Raw genomic sequence first — 14,539 nt, forward strand, 5'->3', positions numbered from 1 at the left:
CCTCCCCAAGGCCTTGGAGCTGATTAATAATGGAGTCAGGAATCACACCTTAGGTATCCTTACTCTTATTCTTTCAACCAAGACCCCTCTATTTTAGGCAATCATCTATGAAACTGAGAGAATGTAAATGCAGTCCACCTTCTTCCATGTATTTGTGAAGTTAGCTTGTACGAACTTCCTATGTTTGTAAAACAGAAAAAAATGTTATGGAGATCAGTTGTTTTGGCATGTCTGGCAACTTGTATTCTGGTAACAAGTGCACCAGGCTCTGTTGAGGCCAAGGCAGGAGGATAGCAAGTTCAAGGGCAGCCTGAGGAACTTGGCAAGACCCCATCTCAAAATAAAAATTAAAAAGGGATAAAGATGTAGCTCAGTGATGGAGCATCTCTGGGTTCAATTCCACCACCACCACTACCAACAACAGACCTTCTTTTTCTATCAGACAACTAGTCCTCTATTATCAAATAAGAGATAGGCAAATGAACATAATCTGCACAAAAGAGCACTTTATGTTTTTGGCCACAAGGAAGGCTTCAGGTTTGCACCAACATAAGCCAAAGTGAAGGGTGGGAACTTTGATAGAGCTCTGAAGAGAGACACTAACATGGGTATGGTGGCACACACCTGTAATCCCTCAGCTACTTGGGAGGCAGAGGGAAGAGGATCATAAGTTGGTCTAAAATATAAAAGGTTCTGGGTTTATTCTCCATTTACCCCACCACCAATCAATCAATAAATCAATAAGTATATAAATTAGTTAATTAAAAAGACCACAAAGCTTCTTAATTTTAGGATGAAGGATAGGAGTTGCTTATACAGAGATCATACTGAAGAGAGAGAGCAAGATTTAGACAATGCCTAAAGATGAAACCGAAATAGAAAAAGGCAAAGAAATATGAGAGGCAGGGAGAACAAACAGACCCTGGGATCTGGTCATGCCTGAAGCTAAGCTGTTTCTGAAATTGCCATTTATTTGAATCAGCAAACCCCTGCCCTTTAATGATCAAGCATAGTTAAACTATCACATAGGGCCAAAAGAACCCTAGCTAAAAAATCACCTCCTACAATGTGTGTGAAGAATTTAACATGCTACCTGAAACTAATAAGAACTCAGTAAATATTGGCGGTTTATTATTGCTATTATTATTATTATTATTACTACTACTACTACTATCATCACTGCCACCAGATTTCCACACCAGACCTGGGGATCTTGAATGAAAACCAGGGATAAGAAAGAGAAGAAATTACTATGATTCAGTTCTCTAAACAAGGCATAATGAGAAAACAGAGGGAGAAATTTTTAGAAGCCGTAAGTATTAAGTGTTCAGGAACACCAAAACTGGCTTCTCATTTGTCCCAGCCAATGTTAGCATTCCCAAATGGCCTTGTTGTGTCTCTAGAGGAATTAAAAGATCAAACCATCAGTTATTGCAATGTGCCCATTTTTTAGTCATCATGTTCAGTCATCCATCCAAATGATTACCCAGACAGAAATAATGCTATAAAAATCAAGGCCCCACTTCATTTTGCTACTGCTACAATGTCATTGATAACTTCTGTATAAAGCTCTAAACACAGGACATTGCAAAACACAAGCAATCTGGTTTTGAGACTGTTCTTCCATGTCACCCAAAAGTCTAAGGTCAGTAATTAGTTCCCCAGTCATAACTGAGTCACTTAAGGTTTACGTGATTGCCATATACCCATTGCATCAATAAGACAAAAAAAAAAAAAAAAAACTTTCTTCTTCTCCTTTCTTTGAACAGGCCTTATAATATGAAAAGCAAGAATGGCTCCATAGGAACTGTTGTGAACCACTGCGTCAATCACATGAACATTAAAACGCTGCTTGCTAGTCATTACTATATAAAGTATTCTCTTGTTCTGTGGAAAATGGTTTCAAATAATCGTTGTGTTCGAACGGGAGTTTTGTTCTATTTTAATATAGCCATTTGAGAGAGAGAAAAAATAGGAAAGAAAATACATTTAAAAAACAAATATTAGTATATAGAGTGAATACACTTACTCTATACACTAATTGTCACCAAATGGCATCATTACATTTGCATAAGAGTCATGAAGGCTCTGAAGCCCAGGAGGACGACTCACATCCTAACAATATTGTTGGCAGATTGATTTACGATAATAATAGAGAGGCAACAAGAATCTGACCTTTGGCTTCGAAACCCATGCTTGTTACCAAGACTTTGTACTGCAAAGCTATTAAGTGTGATTGGCATCAAGTCTGAAATGATTTCCACCTTTACATCTGACTTTTCTTCTGGCTTTAGCAAAATTGATCTTTTAACATTGTGAGTTCGTGGATTCTGTTAGATAAAGCGATGTAATGTAAGGACAACGCAGATTTTCACCAAAAAGAAATGAACTGGACTTCTAGCTAAATATCGGTAACTCTCAATGTTCCCGCGTGACGGAGAGGGATGAAGGAATGCATTACAGTGTCTTCAATTCAAGCCAACAAAGACTCATACCATTATTATAGACCAGAGTTGTTCAACTGTGCTTCCTCTGTAGGAAAAAGAGGTAGGCAGTGGAGGGTGGAGCCTCCTGACAGCTTTCTAAAGGCATGGCCCTGAAAAGTGAGAGCTTGCCAGTGGGCCACCCACGGAAAATTCTACTGCTCATAGGAAGTTTCGCACTAAGTTATAAGAAAACAAGCGAACAAAATATCCAGGATAGCAATTCCTTCAAAGAAGTTCTGAGGCTTAGAAACTGAATGAAGAATTATGAGATTGGATGCTGCCAATCTTTTGTTGGAGTGGCCCAGCGCAAGTTATTTTGTGTCTCACTTTCTTTGGACAATGGTTACCACTGCCATTATTGATAGTAAAAACATCCTAACAACAACTCCTAGAAACAACATCGTGAGAATGTACGTGTGTACAGTGATTTAAGAATGAAGGAATAAAGGCACAATGTTATACTATTATAAAGTGCTTTATCAACTAGCCTATTACATAATGTGTTATAATGTACCATGCGCCCATGGAAACATGAAATCATTCATAATTCTTAAGTACTGCCAGATGCATAGCTATAACAAATTTCAACCCTTTCTGAAGAATTCACCCACACACTTACTTCCCCAACGAATTTTTCCACTGGTAACTGTCAAGAGTTTAGAAATCATAGAATAGACCCTTATTCACAACTCTGTGGTAATTACATATAGTTTGCTTCATATTTGGACAGAGAACATGTCTTATTCATAGTTCTGTAACTAATGACTTGCCCTGTTCTAGAATATAATGAGTGCCCAATAAATGTTTACTGAGCAAATGAATGAGCGAATATACAGATAGTCAGACATAGTAATCAAAGAATAAACATTAGTAATGGCACTACATAGACTAAGAAAGGCAAAACAACATTTAGAGTAGAAGTCTAAGACTGGCTTCTTCCCAGCAAATCTATATGTTTTTCCTAGTATTATTTTGTCACTTGTCATAACTTCTCACAATGTACAAGCAATTCAGTCAAGGAGATCTTGCTTTTCTCAATGGAGGGCTCTGGCTATATTTAAGGATGCTAAATGATTTCATATTTCAGTGGTTGGAAACATGTTCCAGTGGACCTTTACACAAACTGAGACATCTCTTCATATTATAATATACCTGGTGTAGGTGAAGAAATACTCTAAAAATTTGAAGTAATATGCAGAAGGGCACACAAATGCAGTGAAATAGAAAAAATACAGTACTTCGAACCAGAAGCCCTGGCTCTGCCACACATGCTCTGTAAATTGACTTACCTCTCAATGTCTCTGAGCCTCCATTTTTATCTGTAATGACAACTGTAAAAAAAATCCATACGTCTACGGTTGACGGGGTAATTTAATAAATTAAATAACATTTATAAAAGTAATCTGTAAGTAGAAAATGCCTCACAGAATACCACAATAACTGGGTATAAAATGGCAAAGAGAGGTTTATAAGTAATCTATAAGATCCCTAAGCTCAGAGGTCCTGGCTCATATGCCTTGTAGTTAGCACAGGGCCTAAATGATGCCAAATAAGACACCAGTATTAGCTGTTGGATTGCAGACAGCAAGATATGTGCATCCGACTCTTAGAGTGGTCTTCCAAGTGCCCTACCTTTTTGTTGTGTAGGAGATCAGACCTAGGGCCTCACACATGCTAGGCAAGCACTCTACCACTGAGCTGCATCCCTAACCCCCAAGCTCCTTTTCGAGAAACACTCTGCTATTGTGCTCTGCTAAGTATAGTCCTTACTCAGCTGGTTTTAGGATTTAGTAGGACTCCTTATTAAAAGCACAGACTCTCAAAACTCATCCAAGGATGTTATAATGCAATATATCCAGCACCCAAGAAGACTTCTGTACACTGGTATATACATAGCTACCAGGTGAGCTAAAGGTACCAGGTGTGTAAAAGTACCTTTAGCACACCTGGTAGCTATGGCATAAGATTTGTTCCATCTCAACAGATATGTGCTATTTACTTACATATATTAAGTTTTTAACAGTTAACAAACTGTTTTTAAATACATAAAATTTAACACTGAAAAGAATGAGAAATGGTTTAAAAGTGTTTAAGTGCTACAGAAATGTTAGAGAATTTATTTTTAAAACAAAATCCATAATAAATAAATGTGGATTTTTTTTCATTATATTGATTCAGTTATTGTCTATTCCTCTCCCATGAAACAGTGTTCAATGTGGTACTGAAGCTTTGCTTTCTTCCCAGATGGATCCTTATCTAGAAAGAGCCTGGCACATAGTAAATGCTCAATGAACCTATGTAAGTAAACATACACATCTCAGAAGAGTTGTTGGTTTAAATCTTTCTATTAATACACTATGTGGGGTTCATGTGACAACTTTATAGCCCAAAGTATCTTTATCAGAAGCATAAACACAAGGCATACTATAGGCATCAACATATATGTCGATATATATATATGTGTGTGTGTATATATATATATGTCAGTGTGTGTTTATATATGTACATATATATAAAACTTTGAGATACTATAAAACTTTGAGATATTAATCTTTAAAGTGAGATTTAAAATGCAAACTAGAAGATAATGATCTGCAGTCTCCAGATGCTTTTATTACAAAATCAACCCAGTTGCATAGAAAAGGTTTTCTACAGGAGAATGACACTTAACTCCGTATTGGGAGGGCCAAGAGGACATAGTTTTGGAATTTCAGGATGGGTAAGGATCAGAATGTCTAATAGTTGTGAGAGGAATGACTATGGCAGAGGTATTCAGCTCAAGAGCATGACCTTGGCTAGTTTCCATCTCCAGGCCTCCAGCTCTTGCCTGCTCACTCTATGCCCTCCTATTCTTCAAAGATAAGGGAAAGGTGACAAACACTTTCAGGCATCAGAAAAACTGATAAGAAGAAGGCAGGAGAATCAAGTTAATCAAGAGCTGAAGTCCAGTCTCCATAGGAATGCTATTTGGCTTTAATCGACAGCAGAGGCACACAGAGATGGAATCCAGAATGTATAAACTAATGATGTAGAGATTGGGGCTCCAGTTGCCTCCAAATGGAATAATCACAGAATGAGTTCAATGCTAAAGTCTAGCACTCTTTCTTGCCAATTCCCTACAATGACTATTGTCAGAAAATTTCTTACCACCTCACCCTGTGCCCAGGCCCTTAACCTCCATGAAGTATAATTCTTGCCTTATCTCCTTCTGTTCAAATTAGAGAAAGGCTAAATACAATCCACCTGAATTCTGGATTAGTTCTGAGCAAAGTGAAGACGTAGTTAACTTCACTTTGAAGTTTTATTTTTGAGAAGGCATTGTGCTTATCATTCCATGCACTCTTTAATTCTTTCACTCAAATACATTTTAAAGAAGTTACAGTCCACACAAAACACAGGATTGCAATAATTGTTTATTAAATGAATAAACATGGAATGAACAATTGCATTTGGGATTAAATGGTGATAATTTTGCAATGAAAATACCATATAAATTTGCTGAAAATATAAACTCTCTTCTGATCAACTGATATGGAAGATTGATAAATCCAAAGATCTTAAGGTGGATTTATGGTCTTGAACTAACAAATCCCAACATGAATATCATAATGTGACCCACTGTAAGTATCAGCTAGTTTGGTAAAATTCCTGGATACAGTGAAGTAGAAATAATTGAATTATGAAAGTGAATATATTCTAAAATAGCTTCTGATAAAGACATATACTGAAAAAGATTAGATAGCTACACATAACAGGTGCTCAGTATTTATTGAAAGAATGAATCCTTGGAAAATTTCTTTTTAGAAGTCTATGGATAGAAAAACCAAGAAAAGGATGAACAGAAATATAAAAATTAGAATTGACACTGTTGTACATAAAATGAATAAGCAGCAAATTTCTGAGGTCAAACAGAACATTTTGCAAAGTTTATCAAAGGAGCAGAGTAGAAATAAAAGTGTCTTTCTGCAGAAATTAGTTAATACCTTACTCAAAGATACCTCTAGTATAAAATATTCCAGTGGTTAAAAGTTCACAGTCACTCTTAAAAATTTTTAAGAGACACAAGAAGGAAAACATTACTCCTATTTGCAACTAAGCAATGGGGGAAAAGGTGAAGAGTAATTATCCAAACTGGCGCAAAGTTGATCCAGTAAGATGAAGACAGGTGGTAAGAAATTCCATGTAACCTTTCACCTAAAAGTTGCCATCTTTTTGAGAGAACTAATTCTACCAGTGGTTCAATTCTGATTCAGAAGGAAAAGAGTCACTTTCTGAGTCATCACATCACCCTAGTTTTCCTTTCAGTCCTCGTCCAAGCTCTACCAAATCCCAACCCATTTTAATTTGTCTGAAGGTGGCCTGGCCAGCACCAGAATTTAATGCTTCCATAAATGAACTCTGATTGACATGAAAGATGACTCACTCACAGAAAAACTTGTATTGCTGCCATTTGGTCAGTTTGGACTTGTTTTTAAAATGAATGCCAGTTGATGCTGAGCAGAAGCCAGGGTGTGTTTTTATTTTATGTCTCAAATAAAAATAAAGAGCTGGGTATGAATAATCAAAGTGGCAGGCGCCTCCCTGGATACTTCTAAACCTTCCAAAAGCAGTCCCAAGGCTCAGCAAAATGTAATAGAGTCAAAACAACTATGAAGAGCATTGGTACCAAGGGTTTGCCCCAGAAAATAACATAACTTCCAGAGTCCCTTGCATTCCCAAATTCCAGTAACTCTCAACATTATATCAAGTTAAAAATACACTTTTTGAAAGATAGTAGTACTAGAAAGAGAATTCCTAGATGTTATTAGGATATCAGATAAAAGAAAGACAGTATTATTATTTACCATAACTCTTAAATCAGGCAATTTTCTATTTAGATGTTCACAATTTTCACTCTATGATACACAGTAGGTGACATGTAGTCAACTCATTGTCACTCTGAAATTGATCATCAATTTTATGGATTTGCATACTACTCAATTCTTCCTCTACTGCTTGCCTTTTCTTTGAATAATTCACAGTATCTACAATCAGGAAGGAAACAGAGAAGAGAAAAAGAAAGAACGAGGAAAACTAACAGAGAAGAGAGAGGGCAGTTGAAAATGAAAGCAAAACGAAGAGTGAAAATAAACAAGCAAATGGATCAATTCTTGAAAAAACTTCAAAGGTAATAAATAAAGGCAAATTAGCGATTAAATGAGACGTCTTTGAAATTAATGGCTTTTAGTCATCAATGTGTCCTAGAAAAGAATTAGAGATGTGAGGCAAGTATACACAGGATTGTGGGAAATACTGATGACATCATCCATCAAATTTGCAACACCAAGTCAAATGAAATCTGAAACTTTCGGTTATAATATGGAATAAAAAGCAGGTAAAGAATCTTAGGGAAAAAAATCTTTATAATGAGGTAATGGGAGGTAATCAGCCCTAAGTAGACCCTGTGATGAAAAATAACCTCAGAAAACAACTGATGTTGACATCCCTCACTTGCAAATGGTCTGACTGAAGTTGAAGGGCATGGCCCAGCTGCACAATGAAGGCTATCCGTTTTATGATCTTCTATTACCAATTTACTCATCCCCTCAGCAAAGCAACTCTTATAGTATTATTATTTTTAGGAAAGTCAAAAATCCATACATATATATATAAAATGTATATAAACGTATTATATATACACACATACAAATGTATTACCCTCCATTTTTTTTTGAGATGTAATTAGCGCTATCACCTCTAGATGCACAGGGTAAAATGATGCAGAGGGCCCATCTTACAGGGACAGTTGAGGATCCTGACCCCATCTAATGAGGCATACTTTGTCTTCTCATCCAGAGGTGGGGTTTAGGAACAGGATCCCATTTTAATGTAGTCCAAGTAATTCCCGTAACCCTAGAAATTTAGCAGGAATTTGAAAAAGTAAAGTTAAAAATGAAGTTCAATAATACAGAAAGATATCTGGAAGGAGGATGTTTGCATAATTAGAAAAAAAAATGTTTAACACTGTCAAACACTACTCTAGACTTGGGTCTTTTAAAAAAAAAAAAAAAAAAGAAAAGAAAAAAGCCAAGCTTCCTAGAGAAGTGAGCCAACTACAGAAATTCTGTTAGCACCTTAAGTGACAATGATTTGGAAGGGTCTTTAATGTTATTGTCTTAAACCAGAGCATGGAAACCAAGGTCATGCTTTCTGTTCAGAATCTCTGCCTTAGAAACAGGTATTCTCATTTCTTCCTCATCTCAAGTTTATGACCTTGCACACCAAACTGAAGTTTCACCATCTCCCTGGCTCTGCCAGGAGAGTAAAAGAAATAACTTTTTTGTATCTAAATTAAAAGTTTAATAACTACATAACAACTATGTGGTTATAATAGAATTCCTTGTGATTTTAAAGTTAAAGTACTATAAAAATTATTGCAAGCAGAACAAAATTTAGCATTCTAAGCAAAGATCCCATATCAAAAAGAATCTCCTGAATTGAGATAACTGACTACACAGTGACAGATCAGTGTATGTGCACAGGGAAAATCCCCTAGTTAGAGATCACAGCAGGAACCCATCCATCATATTATGTTAGTTCAGAGAACTAAGACTCTTGAAGTATTTCTGGCAGCAGAGAGAACTTTTAGCATCCTAATGCTTTTACAAGGTTGCATTTTTCTTTTCTCCCCAATGTGCTTCAAGATTTCATAACATGTGAAACATAGGAGCAAAAGTTAAAATGCTTTAATGGTCCCCACAGGCTATTTAAATAAACACTGTGATTGCAATTTAGACAATCTGGAGTCCATTCAATATTAAATCCCCACCCCAAGCTACAGCTACTACACAAATAGGGAATTCATGGTATACTCCACATGGCCATTTACTACTGCAACTATTGCCTCCTGACAATCATGGGGAGGAGCTAACCGGGCCTAACATTACACCAGTTAAATCTGTCAACAACTGCAGAGAAAGCTCCGCTGAGCAAACATCCTGATCCCTCTCACACAGCCTGGCTTTGTCCAGCCTTGCTGCAACAACACTAATCTTCTCATACTATCTTCAGCAGCACAAGCAGAAACTTCTTCTGTGACCAGCTGTAACAAAAGATGCCTTTATTTTCACACACTGTATGTATATATTTACGCTGTCCCTTCCGCTCCCTCCCCCGCCACTTCCACCCCTTCCTACAGACCCAATACTAAATAAAGCTTGATTGGAATAAATTGTAAGCTAGTCCTCATCTCAGAAAAATACATGAAGAAAGACAGCATAGGACCAATCAGGTCCCGTGTCCAGACCATAGTAAAAATATCACACCATAATGTACAGATTTGTCTGCACCAGGGAAAAGAGTAGGTTCAAGAAATTGGCAGGCAATAAATATCCTAAACTATGATGTGCCAAATTGAAACAATGGGGTGGTGAAATACATAGAGCCACTGAGTATTCCTCAACTACTTTCAGACATCTCTGGGTTCATGGAGTCCTGGTGCCCTATTTCATTTTTATGTACTGTTGAAAAACTATACATTGTATAGGAGTACTATTGTATCCATGGCATTAGAAACACAGGCTTATTGGGACTTTTTTCTAGTTTTCAAAATGTTTAGCAAAGAGAACATTTTTAGACCTGATTTATATTTAAGTGAAAAATCTTGGGTGTGTAGCTCAAAGAATTTTTTACCTATGTAATCACACTAGATTAAGATATGGCATATTTCCATCACCCCACATGGTTTATTCCTGTGTCTTCCAGTCAATTCTCCATCAGAGGTAACATCCGTAGATTCTTTTTTCCTAGAACAAAACTATGCTAGTTTTACCTAATCACCATAGATTTGTTTTGCCTGGAAGAAATATGTTTGAATCGTTTTTGCCAAACGCCATGCTGCAAATTTTCTTTACATTATTTTTAAATAATTTAATCCTAAATACAATAGCAGGCTGGTATTTCTGTTCCAAGTCTCCCAGAGAGAGGATAACTTGCTCAACAGAAAACTGCATAAAAATTTCTGAATCTATTGCACTTAGTTATGCTATATTTATATTGTATAGACCATTAAATATAATACAAATGAATAGTTTAAAAGTTAGGCATATCACAAAATAACAGTGTTAATAACAACATTAACGCCATTCTATGTGGCAGACACTTGACTATTGCCCAATTTAATAATCAACCATTTAATACAGTTTTTGTTATCTTCCTATGCAAATGCCTGAAGATGATGAAATTTAATAGGTAGAATCCACTGTTCCACCCTTGTACTTTGACTCATAACACTTAGTTCATAATATATGCTTGATAAATATGTGTTAAATCTCTGCATTAAAGAATAATTGAAAAGCCTGAGAAAGGCCAGGCTACATTCTGAAAATGCTGAGCAAAGTGGTTTATAACTTCCATGATACCGTTTACAGAAACAAAATTAGAGAAATTGAAAGTGAAATGGAATCTTCGATGTTACTTAATTCTTCCCTTACATTCCAGGGGAGTAAACTGAAGCACTGAGGGACCCTTTTAAGGGTACAGCACCCCAGAAAGTTGAAACCTGGACTGGAATTCAGGTTTCCCAATCCTCATTCAAGAGTTAACTATGTTCACTTTCTATGGTTCTGCATCAAACATACTGCATGGGTTCTAAATAAGTTTGCAATTGAATTTGATAAGTTTATCAACACTTCAAATAGCTGTGACAACTATTCTGTAATGTGTTAAAAGGAGAAGGGGAAAAAAAGAAGAAACACAACAAAGTTTCTTTCCTGGAGATGCTTGAATTTTTCATTGGCAAGAGAGGAATCAACCTAAAGAGACAGTGAATATTATTAAAATGTGTGCCCCTGAAAGAAAAAAAAAAACATATTGCTGTACAAAAATTATATGATAAAAGTACATCATTAAATATAATCAACTACCACAATTTATGGAACAGATAATATCTACAGTGAAAGTCAGAGAGGGATGAGATCAGTGTTGGCAGGAAATATCAAGGAACTTGAGACCTTTTTAGAAGTCATCATAGGCTCCAGGTTTGAGAAGAGGGATCACCCAATATAAACCACTCATTTTATGCAGAAATGTGTGCCAGGAAGATACTCTACAGTAGTCCTTGCCCAGGGATCTAAAGCTCTTTGATACGCAGCAGGGTAACCATAGCCACACAGGCCACAGCCTCTCAGGTCCAGCCTAGGATTCTGTCCACTACCACCATTTACCAACTTCTTTATGAGACATGTAAAATAGTAAAATAAACTAAACATTAATAAAGTGACTCACATGCCTTAAAAAACACCTTTAAAAATATTGACTTGGAGATATAATGATAAAATTGCTTCTGTTTTTAAAGCATTGTCAAGCTGCACTTTGGCACTTCCTACAAATTTATTTCTTAAACTACCTTACATGAAGAACAAGTGGAAATTTTTAAAAGAAACAAAGGAAACAAAATAATCACAGAGAATGTTGGAATAGAACACATGTCCTTCCATTCATTCACTATCCTAAAATGTATAGCTCAAAAGTGGGTAAAATGGAAAATATATTTGCAAAAATACAGGGACTACTTTTCTGACATCTTATGATGGAACACACTTTTCTTCTCTATTTAAAACTGTCAGTGGTACACAAGTACCTAATTTCATCCTGTGAACCCAAGAGGAATGCAACCACATGCAAGCCTTCCAGCTGTTGTTCATCAAGAATTGTAATATTTATTCTAGAAGAAGCAAACAACAGATGCATTTGGAGAATGTGAGTTCACCTGGTTCCTATAGCAAATGAACTCAGATTCAATTTACTCATCAATAAACATCTTGTAAAAGAACCACCACCAAAAAACAAAACAAAACAAAACAAAACAAAAAACCACGCAAGGTTCTGCAGATTTAAGTCTTAGATCCCACAGACAATCTTGATTTCAATCTTATCTTCCACACTCCTCCATCTGTACTGTGATAAGTGGTAACTGTTGGGGACATGTCTGGGAACATTTTTTTCTTTCCATTTCAGCACCTTATCATGCTATCTTCTGTACAAATGGCCTCTTCACTTATGTGGTTGGTAACTTACTGTTGCTCTAAAGATGACAAGAAATGTATTTGCAGCTTTCTTTCCTTGATTTACAGCCATTTTCAATAAAACTGCCAACAAGGCATGAGAACCCATGAAAACACTTCAGGGTCCCTGAAGGACCATCTATCATTTCTGAATAAACATCTGTATTAGAAACCAGAACTTTTCAATAGTGATTCAAATTTAGACCTTTTACCTAGTACAAGTGCTCCAATTACATACTTCTGAAATCTTTTAAAAGGAAAATAAAAGGAACAATACATGATGAATTTAAGAACTTATACAAACCCATACAGAGAGAACAGATTATTTATTTAGTGTCTCTTTACTATTGCTCCCAGGTATTGGTTATTTCACAATTATTATACAAAAGAATAAGCCTGAGCATAGAGAAAAGCTAGAGCATTTAGCATGACTTTTACAGAATAAATCAATTAAAATGATGCTATGAAAAATTAGACATTGTCTTTAAAAGCAACCTAAAGTTTTAACTCTGTGGAATTTAAAATAAAACTGATTCACTGAAGACTAAGCACTACTATTTACTATAGAGATACTGAATACCTGTTATAGTAAAATTTTGTCTATGCTTATTTCTATGAAAGTTCACTGTAGAAAAAGTATGGAATACGTTCAATGGAACCAAAATGCTTTCTTCTTCTTTTTTTAAATCCACTTCTTACTTCAAATTCATAGATATTTCTAGATGGTAAAAAAGAGGTGCCTGAACTTTCATCAGGCCACATACAAGAATCCAATATATTGATTTCCTCCACTCCCACCACTTTAGTAATACCAAGGATTTTTGAATCCTGCATTCGCACAAGAAGAGAGATAATACCAAATCCAACAGATCAAAGCGAACCTGTATACTTGGATTCTAATTCTATAGAAAGACAGTGAATGATTTCATAATCTTAAATCAGGGGAAAAAATAGCTACCACCTGCACCTGGATAGTTACCAGCAATGATTATAAAAACCAACTACATTAAATATAGTTAAACATTGCTGTACATTTTAGTACCTATTTGATTAATGACAAGAGTAGTGACAGACAGTTGCAATATGGAATCTAGTGTTTATACTCAAACAGCACATCAGTCATTTAGCCCAAATTTACCTTACTCCCACACAAACCTGGTGTCAGGCTCAATGTTTATTTCCGTAAGTTATATATATATATAAAAAAAAGCTCAATATTCAATTTAAGAAATCTTAGCATTTTTTCACATGAACACAATAAAACTTGTTCATGTTTGAAATAGTATGGATTTAGTATGACCCTCAAAGGTCCATGTGTTAAAGGCTTGGTCCCCAGGCAGGCAGTACTGGGAGGTGATAGAATCTTTCAGAGGTGTGGACTAGTGGGAGGTCCTTAGGTCATTGCAGGCATACCCTTAAAGGAGATTGGGGGACACTGGCCTTGTCTTTCTCTTTGGATTCTTGACCATGAGTGGTTTCACTTTGCCATAAGCTCTTGCCATGATGTACTGCCTTGCCACAAGCCCAAAAGCAATGGGACCAATGGATCATGGACAGGAATCTGCAAAACTGTGAGCCAAACTAAACTTTTTCTCTATGAAATGATTGTAACAGGCATTTTGTTATAATGTTTGAAAACTTACTAACATGGTGCTAAAGAAAATTCCAAAGCTTTCCAAATGACTCTTCTAAATTCTTTTAGCATTTATCTAAATCACTTATCATCTCTTTCTCAAAAGTTCTGTGTCCTACTCAGAAATTTTAACTATAGCTCTATTGCTCAACGTAGGAAATTTGGTTTCTATCCCATGGATTGTTTTGTTTTTTAACCCTCCAAACATAAATTTGCCAGCATTGTGCTGATAGACCTTCTACCTCATTAATAGTCAGTGTGAGTTAGAAATGGTCTTCAGATTTTTTTTTTTTATTTCCCATAATGTAAGTCCTCCGTGAAAAAAAAAAAAATCAAGGACATACTGGTTAATATTTCTTTTGAGAAAAGTTGAGGGT

At 36.0% G+C, this 14,539-nt stretch overlaps 1 protein-coding gene across 8 annotated transcripts in view; it reads right to left on the reverse strand.

Annotated features, from left to right (window-relative positions):
- Positions 1-14,539, reverse strand: part of SOX5 (SRY-box transcription factor 5) — a 955,660-nt gene that overhangs the window by 482,721 nt on the left and 458,400 nt on the right. Inside the window, exon 2 of one of the 8 annotated variants that reach the window (XM_079142027.1) lies at positions 3,776-3,817. The exons of the other annotated variants lie outside the window; for them this stretch is intronic. The gene's annotated coding sequence lies outside the window, so the exon portion shown is untranslated. The remainder of the gene's footprint in view (positions 1-3,775; positions 3,818-14,539) is intronic. 8 annotated transcript variants of the gene reach the window in all.

The sequence above is a fragment of the Sciurus vulgaris genome (assembly GCF_902686455.1).
Source record: "Sciurus vulgaris genome assembly, chromosome: 5".
Lineage (NCBI taxonomy): Eukaryota > Metazoa > Chordata > Mammalia > Rodentia > Sciuridae > Sciurus > Sciurus vulgaris.